The 18,018-nt window shown below is 42.1% G+C and overlaps 1 pseudogene; it reads right to left on the bottom strand.

Annotated features, from left to right (window-relative positions):
• Positions 1 to 15,726: 15,726 nt before the first annotated feature.
• Positions 15,727 to 17,370, bottom strand: Senp2-ps4 (SUMO specific peptidase 2, pseudogene 4; annotated as a pseudogene).
• Between the last annotated feature and the right edge of the window lie 648 nt (positions 17,371 to 18,018).

Genomic DNA, 18,018 nt, shown 5'->3' with positions numbered 1-18,018 from the left:
TTGGTATTTTGATGGGGATTGCATTGAATTTGTAGATCGCTTTTGGTAAAATGGCCATATTTACTATATTAATCCTGCCAATCCATGAGCATGGGAGATCTTTCCATCTTCTGAGGTCTTCTTCAATTTCTTTCCTCAGTGTCTTGAAGTTCTTATTGTACAGATCTTTTACTTGCTTGGTTAAAGTCACAACGAGGTACTTTATATTATTTGGGTCTATTATGAAGGGTGTCGTTTCCCTAATTTCTTTCTCGGCTTGTTTCTCTTTTGTATAGAGGAAGGCAACTGATTTATTTGAGTTAATTTTATACCCAGCCACTTTGCTGAAGTTGTTTATCAGCTTTAGTAGTTCTCTGGTGGAACTTTTGGGATCACTTAAATATACTATCATGTCATCTGCAAATAGTGATATTTTGACCTCTTCTTTTCCGATCTGTATCCCTTTGATCTCCCTTTGTTGTCTGATTGCTCTGGCTAGAACTTCAAGAACTATATTGAATAAGTAGGGAGAGAGTGGGCAGCCTTGTCTAGTACCTGATTTTAGTGGGATTGCTTCAAGTTTCTCTCCATTTAGTTTAATGTTAGCAACTGGTTTGCTGTATATGGCTTTTACTATGTTTAGGTATGGGCCTTGAATTCCTATTCTTTCCAGGACTTTTATCATGAAGGGGTGTTGAATTTTGTCAAATGCTTTCTCAGCATCTAATGAAATGATCATGTGGTTCTGTTCTTTCAGTTTGTTTATATGATGGATCACGTTGATGGTTTTCCGTATATTAAACCATCCCTGCATGCCTGGGATGAAGCCTACTTGATCATGGTGGATGATTGTTTTGATGTGCTCTTGAATTCGGTTTGCCAGAATTTTATTGAGTATTTTTGCGTCGATATTCATAAGGGAAATTGGTCTGAAGTTCTCTTCCTTTGTTGTGTCTTTGTGTGGTTTAGGTATAAGAGTAATTGTGGCTTGGTAGAAGGAATTTGGTAGGGCTCCATCTGTTTCAATTTTGTGGAATAGTTTGGATAATATTGGTATGAGGTCTTCTATGAAGGTTTGATAGAATTCTGCACTAAACCCGTCTGGACCTGGGCTCTTTTTGGTTGGGAGACCTTTAATGACTGCTTCTATTTCCTTAGGAGTTATGGGGTTGTTTAACTGGTTTATCTGTTCCTGATTTAACCTCGATACCTGGTATCTGTCTAGGAAATTGTCCATTTCCTGAAGATTTTCAAATTTTGTTGAATATAGGTTTTTATAGTAAGATCTGATGATTTTTTGAATTTCCTCCGAATCTGTAGTTATGTCTCCCTTTTCATTTCTGATTTTGTTAATTTGGACACACTCTCTGTGTCCTCTCGTTAGTCTGGCTAAGGGTTTATCTATCTTGTTGATTTTCTCAAAGAACCAACTTTTGGTTCTGTTGATTCTTTCTATGGTCCTTTTTGTTTCTACTTGGTTGATTTCAGCTCTGAGTTTGATTATTTCCTGCCTTCTACTCCTCCTGGGTGTATTTGCTTCTTTTTGTTCTAGAGCTTTTAGGTGTGCTGTCAAGCTGCTGACATATGCTCTTTCCTGTTTCTTTCTGCAGGCATTCAGCGCTATGAGTTTTCCTCTTAGCACAGCTTTCATTGTGTCCCATAAGTTTGAGTATGTTGTATCTTCATTTTCATTAAATTCTAAAAAGTTTTTAATTTCTTTCTTTATTTCTTCCTTGACCAGGTTATCATTGAGTAGAGCATTGTTCAATTTCCACGTATATGTGGGCATTCTTCCCTTATTGTTATTGAAGACCAGTTTTAGGCCGTGGTGGTCCGATAGCACGCATGGGATTATTTCTATCTTTCTGTACCTGTTGAGGCCCGTTTTTTGACCAATTATATGGTCAATTTTGGAGAAAGTACCATGAGGAGCTGAGAAGAAGGTATATCCTTTTGCTTTAGGATAGAATGTTCTATAAATATCCGTTAAGTCCATTTGGCTCATGACTTCTCTTAGTCTGTCGACATCACTGTTTAATTTCTGTTTCCATGATCTGTCCATTGATGAGAGTGGGGTGTTGAAATCTCCCACTATTATTGTGTGAGGTGCAATGTGTGTTTTGAGCTTTAGTAAGGTTTCTTTTACGTATGTAGGTGCCCTTGTATTTGGGGCATAGATATTTAGGATTGAGAGTTCATCTTGGTTGATTTTTCCTTTGATGAATATGAAGTGTCCTTCCTTATCTTTTTTGATGACTTTTAGTTGGAAATTGATTTTATTTGATATTAGAATGGCTACTCCAGCTTGCTTCTTCTGACCATTTGCTTGGAAAGTTGTTTTCCAGCCTTTCACTCTGAGGTAGTGTCTCTCTTTGTCTCTGAGGTGTGTTTCCTGTAGGCAGCAGAATGCAGGGTCCTCGTTGCGTATCCAGTTTGTTAATCTATGTCTTTTTATTGGGGAGTTGAGGCCATTGATATTGAGAGATATTAAGGAATAGTGATTATTGCTTCCCGTTATATTCATATTTGGATGTGAGGTTATGTTTGTGTGCTTTCATTCTCTTTGTTTTGTTGCCAAGACGATTAGTTTCTTGCTTCTTCTAGGGTATAGCTTGCCTCCTTATGTTGGGCTTTACCATTTATTATCCTTTGTAGTGCTGGATTTGTAGAAAGATATTGTGTAAATTTGGTTTTGTCATGGAATATCTTGGTTTCTCCATCAATGTTAATTGAGAGTTTTGCTGGATACAGTAACCTGGGCTGGCATTTGTGTTCTCTTAGTGTCTGTATAACATCAGTCCAGGATCTTCTGGCCTTCATAGTTTCTGGCGAGAAGTCTGGTGTGATTCTGATAGGTCTGCCTTTATATGTTACTTGACCTTTTTCCCTTACTGCTTTTAATATTCTTTCTTTATTTTGTGCGTTTTGTGTTTTGACAATTATGTGACGGGAGGTGTTTCTTTTCTGGTCCAATCTGTTTGGAGTTCTGTAGGCTTCTTGTATGTCTATGGGTATCTCTTTTTTTAGGTTAGGGAAGTTTTCTTCTATGATTTTGTTGAAGATATTTACTGGTCCTTTGAGCTGGTAGTCTTCACTCTCTTCTATACCTATTATCCTTAGGTTTGATCTTCTCATTGAGTCCTGGATTTCCTGTATGTTTTGGACCAGTAGCTTTTTCCGCTTTACATTATCTTTGACAGTTGAGTCAATGATTTCTATGGAATCTTCTGCTCCTGAGATTCTCTCTTCCATCTCTTGTATTCTGTTGGTGAAGCTCGTATCTACAGCTCCTTGTCTCTTCTTTTGGTTTTCTATATCCAGGGTTGTTTCCATGTGTTCTTTCTTGATTGCTTCTATTTCCATTTTTAATTCCTTCAACTGTTTGATTGTGTTTTCCTGGAATTCTTTCAGGGATTTTTGCGATTCCTCTCTGTAGGCTTTTACTTGTTTATTAATGTTTTCCTGTGCTTCCCTAAGTGTGTTCATGTCTTTCTTGAAGTCCTCCAGCATCATGATCAAATATGATTTTGAAACTAGATCTTGCTTTTCTGGTGTGTTTGGATATTCCATGTTTGTTTTCGTGGGAGAATTGGGCTCCGATGATGGCATGTAGTCTTGGTTTCTGTTGCTTGGGTTCCTGCGCTTGCCTCTCGCCATCAGATTATCTCTAGTGTTACTTTGTTCTGCTATTTCTGACAGTGGCTAGACTGTCCTATAAGCCTGTGTGTCAGAAGTGCTGTAGACCTGTTTTCCTCTCTTTCAGTCAGTTATGGGGACAGAGTGTTCTGCTTTCGGGCGTGTAGTTTTTCCTCTCTACAAGTCTTCAGCTGTTCCTGTGGGCCTGTGTCTTGAGTTCACCAGGCAGCTTTCTTGCAGCAGAAAATTTGGTCTTACCTGTGGTCCCGAGGCTCAGGTTCGCTCGTGGGGTGCTGCCCAGGGGCTCTCTGCAGCGGCAGCAACCAGGAAGACCTGTGCCGCCCCTTCCGGGAGCTTCAGTGCACCAGGGTTCCAGATGGTCTTTGGCTTTTTCCTCTGGCGTCCGAGATGTGTGTGCAGGGAGCAGTCTCTTCTGGTTTCCCAGGCTTGTCTGCCTCTCTGAAGGTTTAGCTCTCCCTCCCACGGGATTTGGGTGCAGAGAACTGTTTATCCGGTCTGTTTCCTTCAGAGTCCGGCGGTGTCTCAGGCAGGGGTCCTGCCGCTCCTGGGCCCTCCCCCACGGGAGCCCAGAGGCCTTATACAGTTTCCTCTTGGGCCAGGGATGTGGGCAGGGGTGAGCAGTGTTGGTGGTCTCTTCCGCTCTGCAGCCTCAGGAGTGCCCACCTGACCAGGCGGTTGGGTCTCTCTCTCACCGGGTCTGGGAGTAGAGAGCTGCTGCGGGCCAGGATCCTCGGGTGTGGGCAAGTTTTATGTTTTAAAATGTGTCACTTCCAACCCCGACCAGCAGGAAAGGAGTGACACCATGATGTTCTTCTCAAAGCAATTTATTCAGGAACCTTTAAGCATGCAAGCAGCAACAATCTCTCTCCAGCCCCCGGAGCGCATTCCCTTATAACCTCCCTCAATTCTGCCTCAACTGTCCAGTCTGTGTAACCTCCGTTCATAGGTCCATGTCACATGGCCTCATCTACTGCCATGGTGCGCCTGCAAGCAGCTCTCACGATGGGGCGTGGCTTACTTTCAGGTGCTAGTCATAAGACTCGGCAGCAGTCCCGGGCTCCATCTTGGGATTGCCGCTACACCCACTCCCCACAAAAATGCCAACATTATGGTGTAGTCCTGGGATGTGAGTTCCCTGGAAGCAGAAGCAGGCAGATCACAGCAAGTTCACAGCCAATCGCAGTCAGTCTCAAGGCAGACAGAGAGCTACATAGAAACAAACAAGAGTCTCTAGTGTTCTAGTGGGGTATTTTTCTGTAGTCTAAAAACCAGCAAGGTGAATATCATGTAATTAGAATATGTAGAGTTGGCACAAGGCCACATACTCAAGATATATAATTTTGTAACCAAAATGCTAACAAAAATTAAGTGGTACTTGGGAGATTGCTTGAAGAGCCCCTAGAGTAAGAGCTGCTGGCTGCTCCAACCAGAGAGTAAAATCACACAAGAATAATTGGATAGAAACAGGGCCTGCTGGCAACACCATGACACCATGACACCATGACACAACCCACGACACCACAATACCACCCACGACACCAGGACCGAGAAATGGTGCGCTCAGAGCACCTTGGGGGCAAACTGAGTGAGGATCCCTGGAGGCTTAGGCGTATGTGCTGAATGTGAGTGCTGGGACCTGAACCCAGTTCCACTAGAAGTAGGTAAGCATTGTTGGTTTTCTTGAGGATAGAGATGAATGTATGCGTGCCTGTTGGTGCAGTAACCCAGCTGAAGGTTTTCCTTTTCATGCTGAAGGCTGGAATTCTGTCTCATCTCCTTTTATCTAGAGATAATCACATATGAACCAACACAGCTTTGATATAAGGTCAGTCTTCTGTTTACACTAATTCCATTATTAAAAATACACATTTCAGGGCTGTAGAGATGGTTCAGTGGCTAAGAACCTTGGCTGTTCTTCCAGAGGACCCCTGTTCAATTCATAGCAACCACATGGCAGCTCACAACTGTAACTGCAGTTCCAGGGGATCCAACACCCTCACACAGACAAAACAGCATTGCATAGGAAACAAAAATAGACAAGTTTCAAAAGAAAAAAACTCAGCCAAGCCATTGGGGTGCATGCCTTTAATCCCAGCACTCAAGGGACAGAGTCTGGCAGATCTCTGAGTTAGTGACCAGCCTAGTCTACATAAATGACTTCCAAGACAGCCAGCATTACATATAGAAACACTGTCTCAAACAAACAAACAAACAAACAAACAAACAAACAAATCCTCAAAAACACCCATTTCAGAACAAAAGATGCTCTTCATACCCTTTGTCGATTGCTATTCTCACTGTTTGATTTTAGCCCCTGTACTTTCAATGGCTTCCCATAGATGGTCTATGTGTGGGGTAGGCTGGGACTACCACTAGGTTAAAAACCAGACAGAAATCTCTTCCCAGTATTTGCTGTCTCCATCAAAGAAAGACTTTAGAACTGAGACAAAGTAAGGAGTTTAGGTGAAGATTGTTACATGACAAAAGCTACTACTACATGGGTGGATCAGGTTCCTTTTTTGGGGAGCGTTGAGGTGTTTCAAGCCAGGACTTCCCCAACCTTGGCTGTCCTGGAACTTGCTCTGTAGATCAGGCTGTCCTTGAATTTATAGAGACCTGATGGCCTCTCTCTCCCAAGTATTGTGATTAAAGTTATGCACCACCCCCACCCCACCCCACCCAGGGCTGTTTCAAGTTTGTTGAATGAGTGGCATCTTGGGATTTTGGGTTGCTCACCTTATGGGAAAACTGTAATAGGGGAAATAGTGAGTTGAAGTGAAGGAAAGATGGGAAATCCGGGAATGGGTTTAGAATTTTCCAAGATAGGGTTTGGTTCCTTTTCCTACACTGTTGTGGTCAGGATGCTGATGAACCATGGTGTCAGGTGCATGATGGGAAGTGCAAATTGAAAGTGCAAAGATATGCACATAGAATTTTAATAAAGCAGAGGATGTACAGTCACCTTAGTCGTCCTCCCTGGTCCCAGGAGGTCTGAGTGGTCTAAGTGTAATATGCTAACTACACCAGTCTCTGGTCCACTTGCAGTTTGTCCCTTGCTTTAACCAGAACCTATCTACTGACTATGTCAGTTACGCATTTGAATTTCAAAGATCCTACAGTAATGTTGCTCCAAATAACAGACAATGAGTCAACTCTCACTGAGGTACAGCTGAGCATACAGAGTCCGTGTAGAGCAAACCATGTCTGATGCCGGCATGTATCAGTTTCAGGATATTGCTGCTTGAGTGTTAGAGCAGGCGAACCTTGAGCCCACTTATGACTTTGATGTTGAGTGGGGAAAGAATTTTCAAAGTAGGCAGATTTTAAATCCGGACAAATCTCAAGGAAAGCCTTGGCATAATTGTTTTGATAGACTCCTATGATTTCCTAGTATTGAGCTGTAGTGAGCATAGCATTTAAGGCACGTTTGTGTGAGCACAGTCTGGGGCAGACCTTGCTTTATTCCCAAGAAACCCATACAGTGGGAAGAGCACATCCTCAGTGAAGCATTGCAAAAGCATTGATCTCTTTATGCAGGAAGAAGACTGGACTCACTTTCCTGTGTTTGACAGCACATTTGTGTCCTATTCAGGGAACAGAGATGGTATTTGGCAAAGTTGTTTGACCAAGCACAAGGTAGATAATAGTCATTTGGTGAGTCATTTTTTAAAATTAGTTCCTCTCTGCAAAAATAGATATCTACAGTAGAGCATATCAGTTACATAAAGTAAAACTGTACAAAACTGTGCAGTTAAGAATGAATACTGCTGGGGCTGGGGATTTAGCTCAGTGGTAGAGCGCTTACCTTGGAAGCGCAAGGCCCTGGGTTCGGTCCCCAGCTCTGAAAAAAAGAACCAAAAAAAAAAAAAAGAATGAATACTGCTGAGCCATCTCCTCTGAGCTTGCTTCATATTTTAAATTGATTTGTGTTCGTAATGTTTCTGAGTGTTTTCTCGCTGTGTGTATTTTTGCACACAGAGTCCAGAAGAGCACATCAGATCCTCTTGGACTAGAGTTAAGAAAGTTGTGAGTTTCTCTGTAGGTGCTGGGAACTGAACCTGGGTCCTCTGGAAGAGCAGCAAGCACTCTTACCTGCTAGGCCATCAGTAGCTGCAACCCTCTTTCATTTTGTTTTGTTTTGTTTTGTTTTGTTTTTTCCTGGGTGCTGGGATTAGAGGCAGAAGCCACCCTGTCCTGCTTTAAAATGACCTCTTTTACAAGACATATAGTTATTCCCCCTTTGAGCTTTCGTCTTTCCTTTTGTTTCTAAAGATTTATTAACTTTTATCTCAAGTGTGTGGGCCTGAGTGTATGTTTGTGGGCCTTGTGCATTGAACCTGGAGCTTAGTGACTGATAGGTTGGCTGACTGTTTCTCTGCCCAATCCCTGGCCTCCAGGCCTTGCTGCCATGTCTGGCTTCTCACATAATTGCTAAGGATCCAATCTCAAGTCCCCATGGTTATGGAGCAAGCTCTTTAATCCACTGATGGCCAGCATCGCGCTGGTTTTTCATGACCAGTAATGATCACTGCCCAGAGCACTACTTGGCCTGAATGAAACTCGGGATGGAATATTTCAAAAGAACTCGAGGGACTGACTCTGTTGCAGAGGCTCCTGTCAACCTTCTGGGAGCATGGAAATGATAACTATAACATCATGGCTACACTGGCAGGCACACTTTGCTCTTCCAAAGACTCCATTGCCTTCAGCGAAGGCCAGCTACATTGAATGGCACACGATGTGAGCATGAAGACACGTCCTGTGAAAGAATGTCTTCTTACTGAATTTGGCCATCTGCTACATGCTCTCCCTCGAGTGGAACGTCCACCAGCATTTTCAAGCTACAGCTTTGTGACCCACCAAGGCTACCCATCCACGGGTCTCTTAAGCTGCCAGGCCACGGTGCTGTTTTGTACAGACTGTTCTATTAATAGCATTCACGTCTTTGGTTTCAATGGAAAGGTTCTCCTTTATTCCAACAAAAGAGATGTCCTTTCATTGCCATTTGGCATGGGGTATAGCCAGGATCTTAAATATTAGACACTTCCAATACTCTAGTAGAGTGTTAACGGTATTAGCAACACGGGATGAGAAAGAACCTCAATTTAAATTATTTTGCCGTATCAGGACACAGTTTTGCCATTGATGCTTTCCGTAATAAAATATCCTTCATGTCTTCCAGCTCCCAGCACGACTGACTCCGGATCTGTGGGCTCAGAGCAGTAATGTTGCAGATGGAAAAAGAACTGAAGAGAGACGCACACACATGCACCCCAGGTTAGCGTCAGACTTACTGTGTAGTTGAGGATTGTCTTGAAATTGTGATCTCCCTGCCCCTGCCTCCCAGGGCTGGATTCATAAGAATGCACAACCATGCCTGGTTCATGTGTGCCTAGGATGAATCCCAGGGCTCTATGCATGCTAGGTACTAGGTAATCATGTTAGAACTAGGTTAACTCCCCAGTCCCTTAGCTCAGCATTTTCAAGTGTATTCTTTAAAAATTATATGCTTGGGGGTCAGGGGCTTTGGGTGGGGTTGGGGAGTTGACTTAACAGTTAAAATCACTTGTGGCTCTTGCACAGGACACAGGTTTGGTTCCCAGAACCTGGGGACCAGATGGTGGCTACCCATAATTCCAGTTCCAAGGGATCCAGCACCCTCTTCTGACTTCTGAGGTTAGTAGTCATACAAGTGGTACACATACACACAAGCAGCCAAAACATTTCTAAACAGAAAAGAATGCCACAGATTTTTTAAAAAATTGTTTGAGAACTTTTATCTGTGTATAGGTCAAAAGCATTGCTTTCTCTGGTTTTCTCTTCTTCTTCTTCTTCTTCTTCTTCTTCTTCTTCTTCTTCTTCTTCTTCTTCTTCTTCTTCTTCTTCTTCTTCTTCTTCTTCTTCTTCTTCTTCTTCTTCCTTCTTCCTTCTTCTTCCTTCTTCTTCCTTCTTCCTTCTTCTTCTTCTTCCTCTTCTTCTTCCTCTTCTTCCTCTTCCTCTTCTTCTTCCTCTTCTTCTTCCTCTTCCTCTTCCTCTTCCTCCTCCTCCTCTTCCTCTTCTTCTTCCTCTTCCTCTTCCTCTTCCTCCTCCTCTTCTTCCTCTTCTTCTTCCTCTTCCTCTTCCTCTTCCTCTTCTTCTTCTTCTCCTTCTCCTTCTCCTTCTCCTTCTTCCTCTTCCTCTTCCTCTTCCTCTTCCTCTTCCTCTTCCTCTTCCTCTTCCTCTTCCTCTTCCTCTTCCTCTTCCTCTTCTTCTTCTTCTTCTTCTTCTTCTTCTTCTTCTTCTTCTTCTTCTTCTTCTTCTTCTTCTTCTTCTTCTTCCTTCTTCTTAAAAAAAAAAACCAAACACAATTTATTGCTTCTAAGACAGTAAGAATAAAACCAAAAGACACATGTCAATAAACAGAAACACATTCTGGAATATCAACATTCACAGTGGGAAGTTTTTGTTTTGTATACGTCAAATTATAAATGTCATCCGGTAAATGAAACTATTATTCAATGGCATAAAGGTTAAATCAAATTGTGCCCTAATTTTTTTCTCCATCTTTTAAATTGGGTATTTCTTATTTACATTTCAATTGTTATTAACTTTCCCGGTTTCCAGGCCAACATCCTCCCAGCCCCTCCCCCCCTTTTTTTAGAATACAAATTTTATTTTATTTTATTTTTTATCTTTATTAACTTGAGTATTTCTTATCTACATTTTGATTGTTATTTCCCTTCCCTGTTTCCGGGCCAACATCCCCTTAACCCCTACACCTCCTCTTCTATACGGGCTTCCCCTCCCCATCCTCCCCCATTACCACTCTCCCCCACAACAGTCACATTCACTGGGGGTTCAGTCTTGGCAGGACTATAGGCTTCCCCTTCCACTGGTGCTCTTACTAGAATATTCATTGCTACCTATGAGGTTGGAGCCCAGGGCCAGTCCATGTATAGTCTTTGGGTGATGGCTTAGTCCCTGGAAGCTCTGGTTGGTTGTCATTGTTGTTCATATGGGGTCTCAAGCCCCTTCAAGCTCTATTAGTCCTTTCTCTGTTTCCTTCAACGGGGGTCCCGTTCTCAATTCAGCGGTTTGCTGCTGGCATACATTTGCCCTATTCTGGGTGTGTCTCTCAGGAGAGATCTACATCCGGTTCCTGTCGGCCTGCACTTCTTTGCTTCATCCATCTTATCTAGTTTGGTGACTGTATATGTATGGGTCACGTGAGATGTGGAACAGGGTCTGAATGGGTGTTCCTTCAGCCTCTGTTCTAAACTTTGCCTCCCTATTCCCTCCCAAGGGTATTCTTGTTCCCCTTTTAAAGGAGTGAAGCATCCACATTTTGGTCATCCTTCTTGAGTTTCATGTGTTCTGTACTTCTAGGGTAATTTGAGCATTTGGACTAATATCCACTTATCAGTGAGTGCATATCATGTGTGTTTTGCTGTGATTGTGTTACCTCACTCAGGACGATATTTTCCAATTTGATCCATTTGCCTATGAATTTCATAAAGTCATTGTTTTTGATAGCGGAGTAATATTCCATTGTGTAGATGTACCACATTTTCTGTATCCATTCCTCTGTTGAAGGGCATCTGGGTTCTTTCCAGTTTCTGGCTATTATAAATAAGGCTGCTATGAACATAGTGGAGTATGTGTCTTTGTTGTATGTTGGAGCATCTTTTGGGTATATGCCCAAGAGAGGTATAGCTGTGTCCTCAGGTGGTGCAATGTCCAATTTTCTGAGGAACTTCCAGACTGATTTCCAGAATGGTTGTACCAGTCTGCAATCCCACCAACAATGGAGGAGTGTTCCTCTTTCTCCACATCCTCGCCAGCATCTGCTTTCGCCGGAGTTTTTGATCTTAGTCATTCTGACTGGTGTGAGGTGGAATCTCAGGGTTGTTTTGATTTGCATTTCCCTTATGACTAAAGATGTTGAACATTTCGTTAGGTGCTTCTCAGCCATTCGGCATTCCTCAGCTGTGAATTCTTTGTTTAGCTCTGAACCCCAATTTTTTTTATTAACTTGAGTATTTCTTATATACATTTCGAGTGTTATTCCCTTTCCCGGTTTCCGGGCAAACATCCCCCCCTCCCCTTCTTTATGGGTGTTACCCTCCCCATCCTACCCCCCTTGCCGCCCTTCCCCCAACAATGTAGTTCACTGGGGGTTCAGTCTTAGCAGGACCCAGGGCTTCCCCTTCCACTGGTGCTCTTATTAGGATATTCATTGCTACCTATGAGGTCAGAGTCCAGGGTCAGTCCATGTATAGTCTTTGGGTAGTGCCTTAGTCCCTGGAAGCTCTGGTTGCTTGGCATTGTTGTTCACAAGGGGTCTCGAGCTCCTTCAAGCTCTTATCATACAGATCTTTCACTTGCTTGGTTCAAGTCACACTGAAGTACTTTATATTATTTGGGACTATTATGAAGGGTGTCATTTCACTAATTCCTTTCTCAGCTTGTTTATCTTATGGTTTTCTTTATAGCTTTCCCATGCTTATTGACTATTTGCATATTACTTGAAAATTGTGGACTTTTGTCCATTTTCTCAGGGAGGGGAAGAAGGCCTTAATATTTCCTTGACTTTTATGGGCTCTCTATTCTCACTATGTGACAAGAGAGATTTTTCTAGTCACAATTGCTATGAATTTTGATATTGCTTGCTCTATATTTTCTTTGGATTTTGATTTTTAATTTTCAAGACAAGGTCTCCCTGTATATCTTTTGCTGCCCTGAAAGTCTCTGACTTGCCTACCTCTGCTGGAACTAAAGGTGTGCCCCACCACTGCCTGGCTTGGTGCTTGTCTTTCAGTGTACATCACTTTTAAAGTTCTAAACAACTCTAAATGTACCACTCACTCTTCATTGTAATTTCTGATGTATTTTTTGGCTTTAGAAGCTCTTGTGCCTTTCTCCTTGCAATTTGCTCATTAATTTTAGCTCAAATCTCTCTGCAGTATGTGCTGCTTTGTATGGACACACATTTATTCCTGTGTTTTCTCGATAACTGATTGGTTTCTAAATTTTTTATAATCAGTCTTCTTTTTAAATTGTAATTCTTTTTTCTTTTTTTAAGATTTATTATGTACAGTGTTCTGTCTCTATGCCAGTAGAGGGCGCCAAAATCCCATTTCAGATGGTTGTGAGCCACCTTGTGGTTGCTGGAAATTGAACTTAGGACCTCTGGAAGCACAGTCAGTGCGTTCAACCACTGAGCCATCTCTCCAGCTCTATAATTCATTATTTTATGATCATTGATTTGTGTTTTGCCTGCATGTATGTCTTTGTGAAGGTGCCATATCCTCTGTAACTAGAGGTACAGACAGCTGTGCCATGTGGGTGCTGGGAATTGAACCCATGTCCTTTTGAAAAGCAACCAGTCAGTGCTCTTAACAACTGAGCCATCTCTCCAGCCACTCCTCTCCCAATTTGTAGCTTTACTTCCTCTTTTTGTTATCAAGTGCGTCCTCATTAGAAAGCCTGTTTATTGACATGTTGTATTTTTGTCTTGTATTAGATTTTAGTTTTTACTTTTTATTGATTACCATTGAAAAACTTCCTTCTAATATATTACTCATCCAAACTGTTCGTTTTTCAGGTGCTGAGCACTGAACGCATGGCCTCACACATGGTGAGGGGGTCAGCTCTCCCATCTTCCACCGAGCTTCGGTTTTTCAGCCATCTCTCCAGCTCATGTGATGCTCGTTGGAAAAGCACACACATCAAACATTTGAAAATAGACACCACTCATCTTTGGCAACAACAAGGTTCAGAAGATCCTCCGGAGGATCTTCTGTCCTCAAGGAATTGTTAGAGACTTCTACTTACAGAAAAAGCAAGGACAGCTGGTTAAGATAAAAACATACTCCTGCAGAGCAGGCGGGCTGAAGGAAATAGAGAACATAGAGGGGAAAGTACCCTACTGTAAGGCCCTGGACTCTTGCCTTGTGCCCACCTTAATGGAGCTCATCTTAATAGGGCTCTGGGTGTAACTTGGGTCCTCACACTTAGTACTTTGCCAACTGAGACATTCCCCCAACTCTGTGTTGTCTTTTCTATACGTCCTCAAGCTGCTATAGACAAAAGAGAATTGAGACATTTGTCTCTCCCTAAATCTGGGCATAACTATTAAGACACTGTTTCCCTTTCCAGTGTCAGTCTACGTCTGTGGTAGTGGTGAGCAGTGGACTGAGTACCCATTTACCATAATATAGAGTAGATTCATTGACAAGTGCCACTGTGTACATCAATTTGTTTGTCCATCACTACCACTCTACAGCTCAGCTGGACCCTGCCCAACTCAGCTGCCCATATATTCTGCTCTGTGAAACACTTTAATTCCATTGCAGAGGCTAAGAACAGAATAACAATCATGGATGTGTACAATGTATCCAAGGCTTAGGGGTGTTGAGTCATGCCCTCAACACCTGCTTTTCGACCGACCTACCCCTTACAGCCCCCAACAATTCAGGTTTCATTACTATGCCATAAAAGAAACAGGAGACACCAGATCTCATGAAATGTGTAAATAACTTTAAACTTTATTGAGTAAAAATTGCAAAAACACAACCATAATATAATTAATAGAAAAGTTAAATACAAACTACCACATGTAAAATAGGTTATTGTAAAACTGGTGGTATCAACCCTAAATACTACACCCCGAACTTATACATTGGGAATGTTAATCTAATGAAGAACATCTCAAGTTCATCTTAATATAGACCAAAATTTTTTAAGAAAAAAATTTTAAATTAAATAGAACTTTTCAAATGAACAGTTCAATCCAACCCTAGATGGGGCCTGAGATAAAAAATGGCCATTTGCCATTGTATTTTCTTCACATCAACTTCCAAATCTAATGCAGATCTGGGAAAGAATCAGTCTTTAAATGACCATGATGCTTTTCTTCATAGTCCTGGATGAGCAGGCAGTAGTTGGGCCAAAGTTCTCTACCCTGTACTAGTCAGTCAGTAGAGTATGGTGGTTCAGAACAGCCCAGGTCTGGGCAACCCGTTTTCATTTCTTAAACTATTTTCAAGCTTAAAAAAGCCCAAAATATTAAAAAAGCACCACCACTACTCCCAACTTCAATTTAACAGCATCCAACTCCAGCATTAGAGATGCTACTGAACAGCTCCAGCTTCTTCCTGCTGATGTCCCTCCTGACCTGCAGCAGGGGATGACAGGAGGAGGGCATTCCTTTTGGGAATAGTTCAAACAAGGACTAGAGGATTGGAAAATGATAATGGCCAAGGATTTCAAGTGAGTTAGGGAAAATAATCAGTGGGGTAGGTTCATGAAGGTAAAAAAAAAAATAAGAAAATGAAAAAAACCAAAACAAAACCAAAAAAATACTTACCAAACGAAAAGGGGGACAAGAAGCAAAAAACGAATAAATTAATAAAACTAAAACCTAAAACCCAAACAAACAAAAAACAAAGCCAAAAACATACACAAAAATGCAGAAAAGCAACAACACACAAAAGAAAAACACAAACAAAAGCCCCAAAAAACAAAAAAGGAAAACAAATCTCAAAATAAAACAAAACCAAAAACCCAAACACAAACACAAAAAACAAAACCACACAAAAACCCAACACAACAAAAAACCAAACCAAACACACAAATACAAACAAAAACAAAAAATAAGAAAAAACAAAACCAAAAACACAAACACACAAAAAAGCAAAACAACAAAAAACAAAAGCAAAACCACACAAAAACAAAACAGCATGAAACAAAATAAAAAACAAAACCAAAAACAAAACAAAGAACAAAATAAAAAAAAACCAAAAACACAAACAAAAACAAACAACAAAAAACAAAATAAAAAACACACAAAATAAAACATCAAAAACAAAAACAAAACCACAAAAAAGAAAACAACTAAAAAACAAAACAAAAACAGGCAAAAGCAAAACGACATAAAGAAAACAAAAACCACAAACAATAACAAAAAACCCCAAAACAATGAAAAAGATATTACAAAAACAAACAAACAAACAAAAAAACAAAAACAAAAACACCAATTCGTTGACTAAATCCAGCATTAAAATAGTATTTCTTGATCACGTGGTTCTGACTGCGTTGGACAGTGGCAGTTTCTAAGCTGGCGGTAGTTACATGCATTCTAGAGATGGCATTAGGGCGGCAGACACACACCCCACGTTAAGACAATATTGAAGAGAGTGGGCTCCATCCGGTCAGACAGCTCAGTACCTGTTTAAAGTCTCTTCAACTCATCCCACTTGAGGTATATTAGAAACATGGATGGAAACAGACAGGGCGGGAGCCATAGCGACCAGGTGGATGCTGTTACAGTAAGTGACTGTGCAGGATTTCCCACACCATCCTCTTCCTGAAGAGGGGCATGTGTTGCTGAGAAAAGGTCACAGGTTGGTCTCTAGAGATGTAATCTGCATATTTGCAGGTGAACATCCCACAGTCGCTCCCATTCAGTTGTTGAGGGATCTCCTGTGAAGTTAAGCTGTACTGCTTCCACTCCACAGGGTCCAGCTCCATGTTCCTTCGGGTCTTGCTCTCATTTTGTAAATAGTGGAAGATGGTCTCACAGATATTTTTCCCTGTCTGACCCATTGAATCGAGGTAGACAATGCTTCGCTTTCTTAAATCGATTACCACCAGGCTCCAATGGACCCTCTGGTGAATAGGCACCAAGAGAAGTTCTTTTTCAAAGATATTAATTCCTCGCGTCCATTTTTTTCACAAAATTATAACCACCATGCTTTAGCTTGCGGTAAAAGAAAGTGCTAAATGCATGAAGAGCAGGTTAGCCTTGGTTTTGATTTCTCTGAACCGGAAGATTCATGTAGAAATTGATGACCTCATCATTGAGCCACTGACCATTCTTCAAGGTCTGGATATCTCCTCTGGTGATTTGCAGTTTGAATCCGCTACTCATGATTTCATTTTGGGGTCCTGGACACAATCCCTTCTTAATTTCCTTCTCCATCTCGTGTGTAACTTCTATTTCTCTGTTCTTTTCTTGGTCTGTGAGAGGCTTTTTCTCCGCTACAAGTACTGGCAACTTGTTGGGGAGTAACCTACCGCGGCCACTGGTCAGGATGTTTGCATTCTCTGTTCCCGGCAAGCCAGGCTCCAAGCTGTTCCCCCTTTAAGATTTCTCCTCGGCTCACCTCTTCTCACTCTTGGTGCAGAGAACCTCTGTCGATGGTTCTCGATCGCGCTGAACTGTTTCTGATCCATGAGGATGCCCTGACATGCCACATTTGTTTTTCAAGGTGTCGTAAAGGTTGGGTGAGGCCTGTGTGGGTAGGACCTCACAGGATGGCCACATTGAAGCTATTGAAGTGACTTTTCATACTTTTCCTTTTGGGGCTTTGATCTTTTTCCTCCAGGAAAAGAATAGCGCCTCTTTCGATCCTTGCCACCATCAGAAAACTTCTTCTCAGTTATAGCCTGCTATGGAGGATACTCTAGGGGATTCAGCTTTCTTGAACTTTCTTCCAGGGGTATCTCTCCCTGAGCCTTGCCCGGCTGTTCTCTTTGAAACGCTAGGTCTTGATGCTCCTGAGGGGTCTTCTTCAGAGCCTTGCCGGGCTCCTTAAACACCATCTCTGTTCCATCCTGGCATTTCCTTTATTGACCTTGTCCCAAAGCTTCACATTCGGCCTTTGTCCCACTTTCGTCCAGGTGTTTCCGTTTTCGACCTTTTCCTTTAGCTTGGGGTTTCATCTCAGCCCTCGGCTCTTTAGGGCGCCACATGGAGACCGGCTTGGATTGGTTTTTTAGAGGATTCTGACTTTCAAATTTCCAAGGGAAAAGCAACCGTATGCCTGGCTCCGGGTGGGTACTCTTGGGTTGTTCCAGTAGGGGTTCAGGGTCTATTGGGCTCTTCTTTATGGAGTTGATTTGCATATCAGGGTCAGTCAAAGACGTGTAAATTTGGCAATCAGAAACCTGGTTGGTGAATAGTCCCAGGGGTCCACTCTGGGAACCTGTGGGGAATTCTAAGAAGACTTCCCCAGAAGTATCCTTCTAGGGCGCTGTAATCAACTAAATGCCTAAAACTTTGAAATCAGACTGACAGTCCTAGTCAAATCACTAGTAAGGCCTCACCAGGTCTAAACCTAGCAGCTACCTCTTTGGAAGCAACCTAACGAAATGATACCTAAATCAGGGGGCTGCCCCTAATGACAGCCTTCAGGGTCCATAGCTGTTTTTGATATCACCTGAAAGAAATGCAAATCAGCGTTCTTTGGAGGGTGGACTCTCTCCCCTACCCCAACTAGGTCCAGGATTTCAAAGCACTCCCTTGCCTGAGTGGGAAGTTTGAATGAATGATACATAGCTCAGTTCATTTTGGCAGAGCAGAGTTCCCTAAATCACCTCAGCATAATTTAACTGGTTCTG

This window comes from Rattus norvegicus, chromosome 4, assembly GCF_036323735.1.
Source record: "Rattus norvegicus strain BN/NHsdMcwi chromosome 4, GRCr8, whole genome shotgun sequence".
Taxonomy (NCBI): domain Eukaryota; kingdom Metazoa; phylum Chordata; class Mammalia; order Rodentia; family Muridae; genus Rattus; species Rattus norvegicus.
The sequence above is the reverse complement of the archived record's forward strand: the minus strand, read 5'-3'. Positions and strand labels throughout refer to the sequence as shown.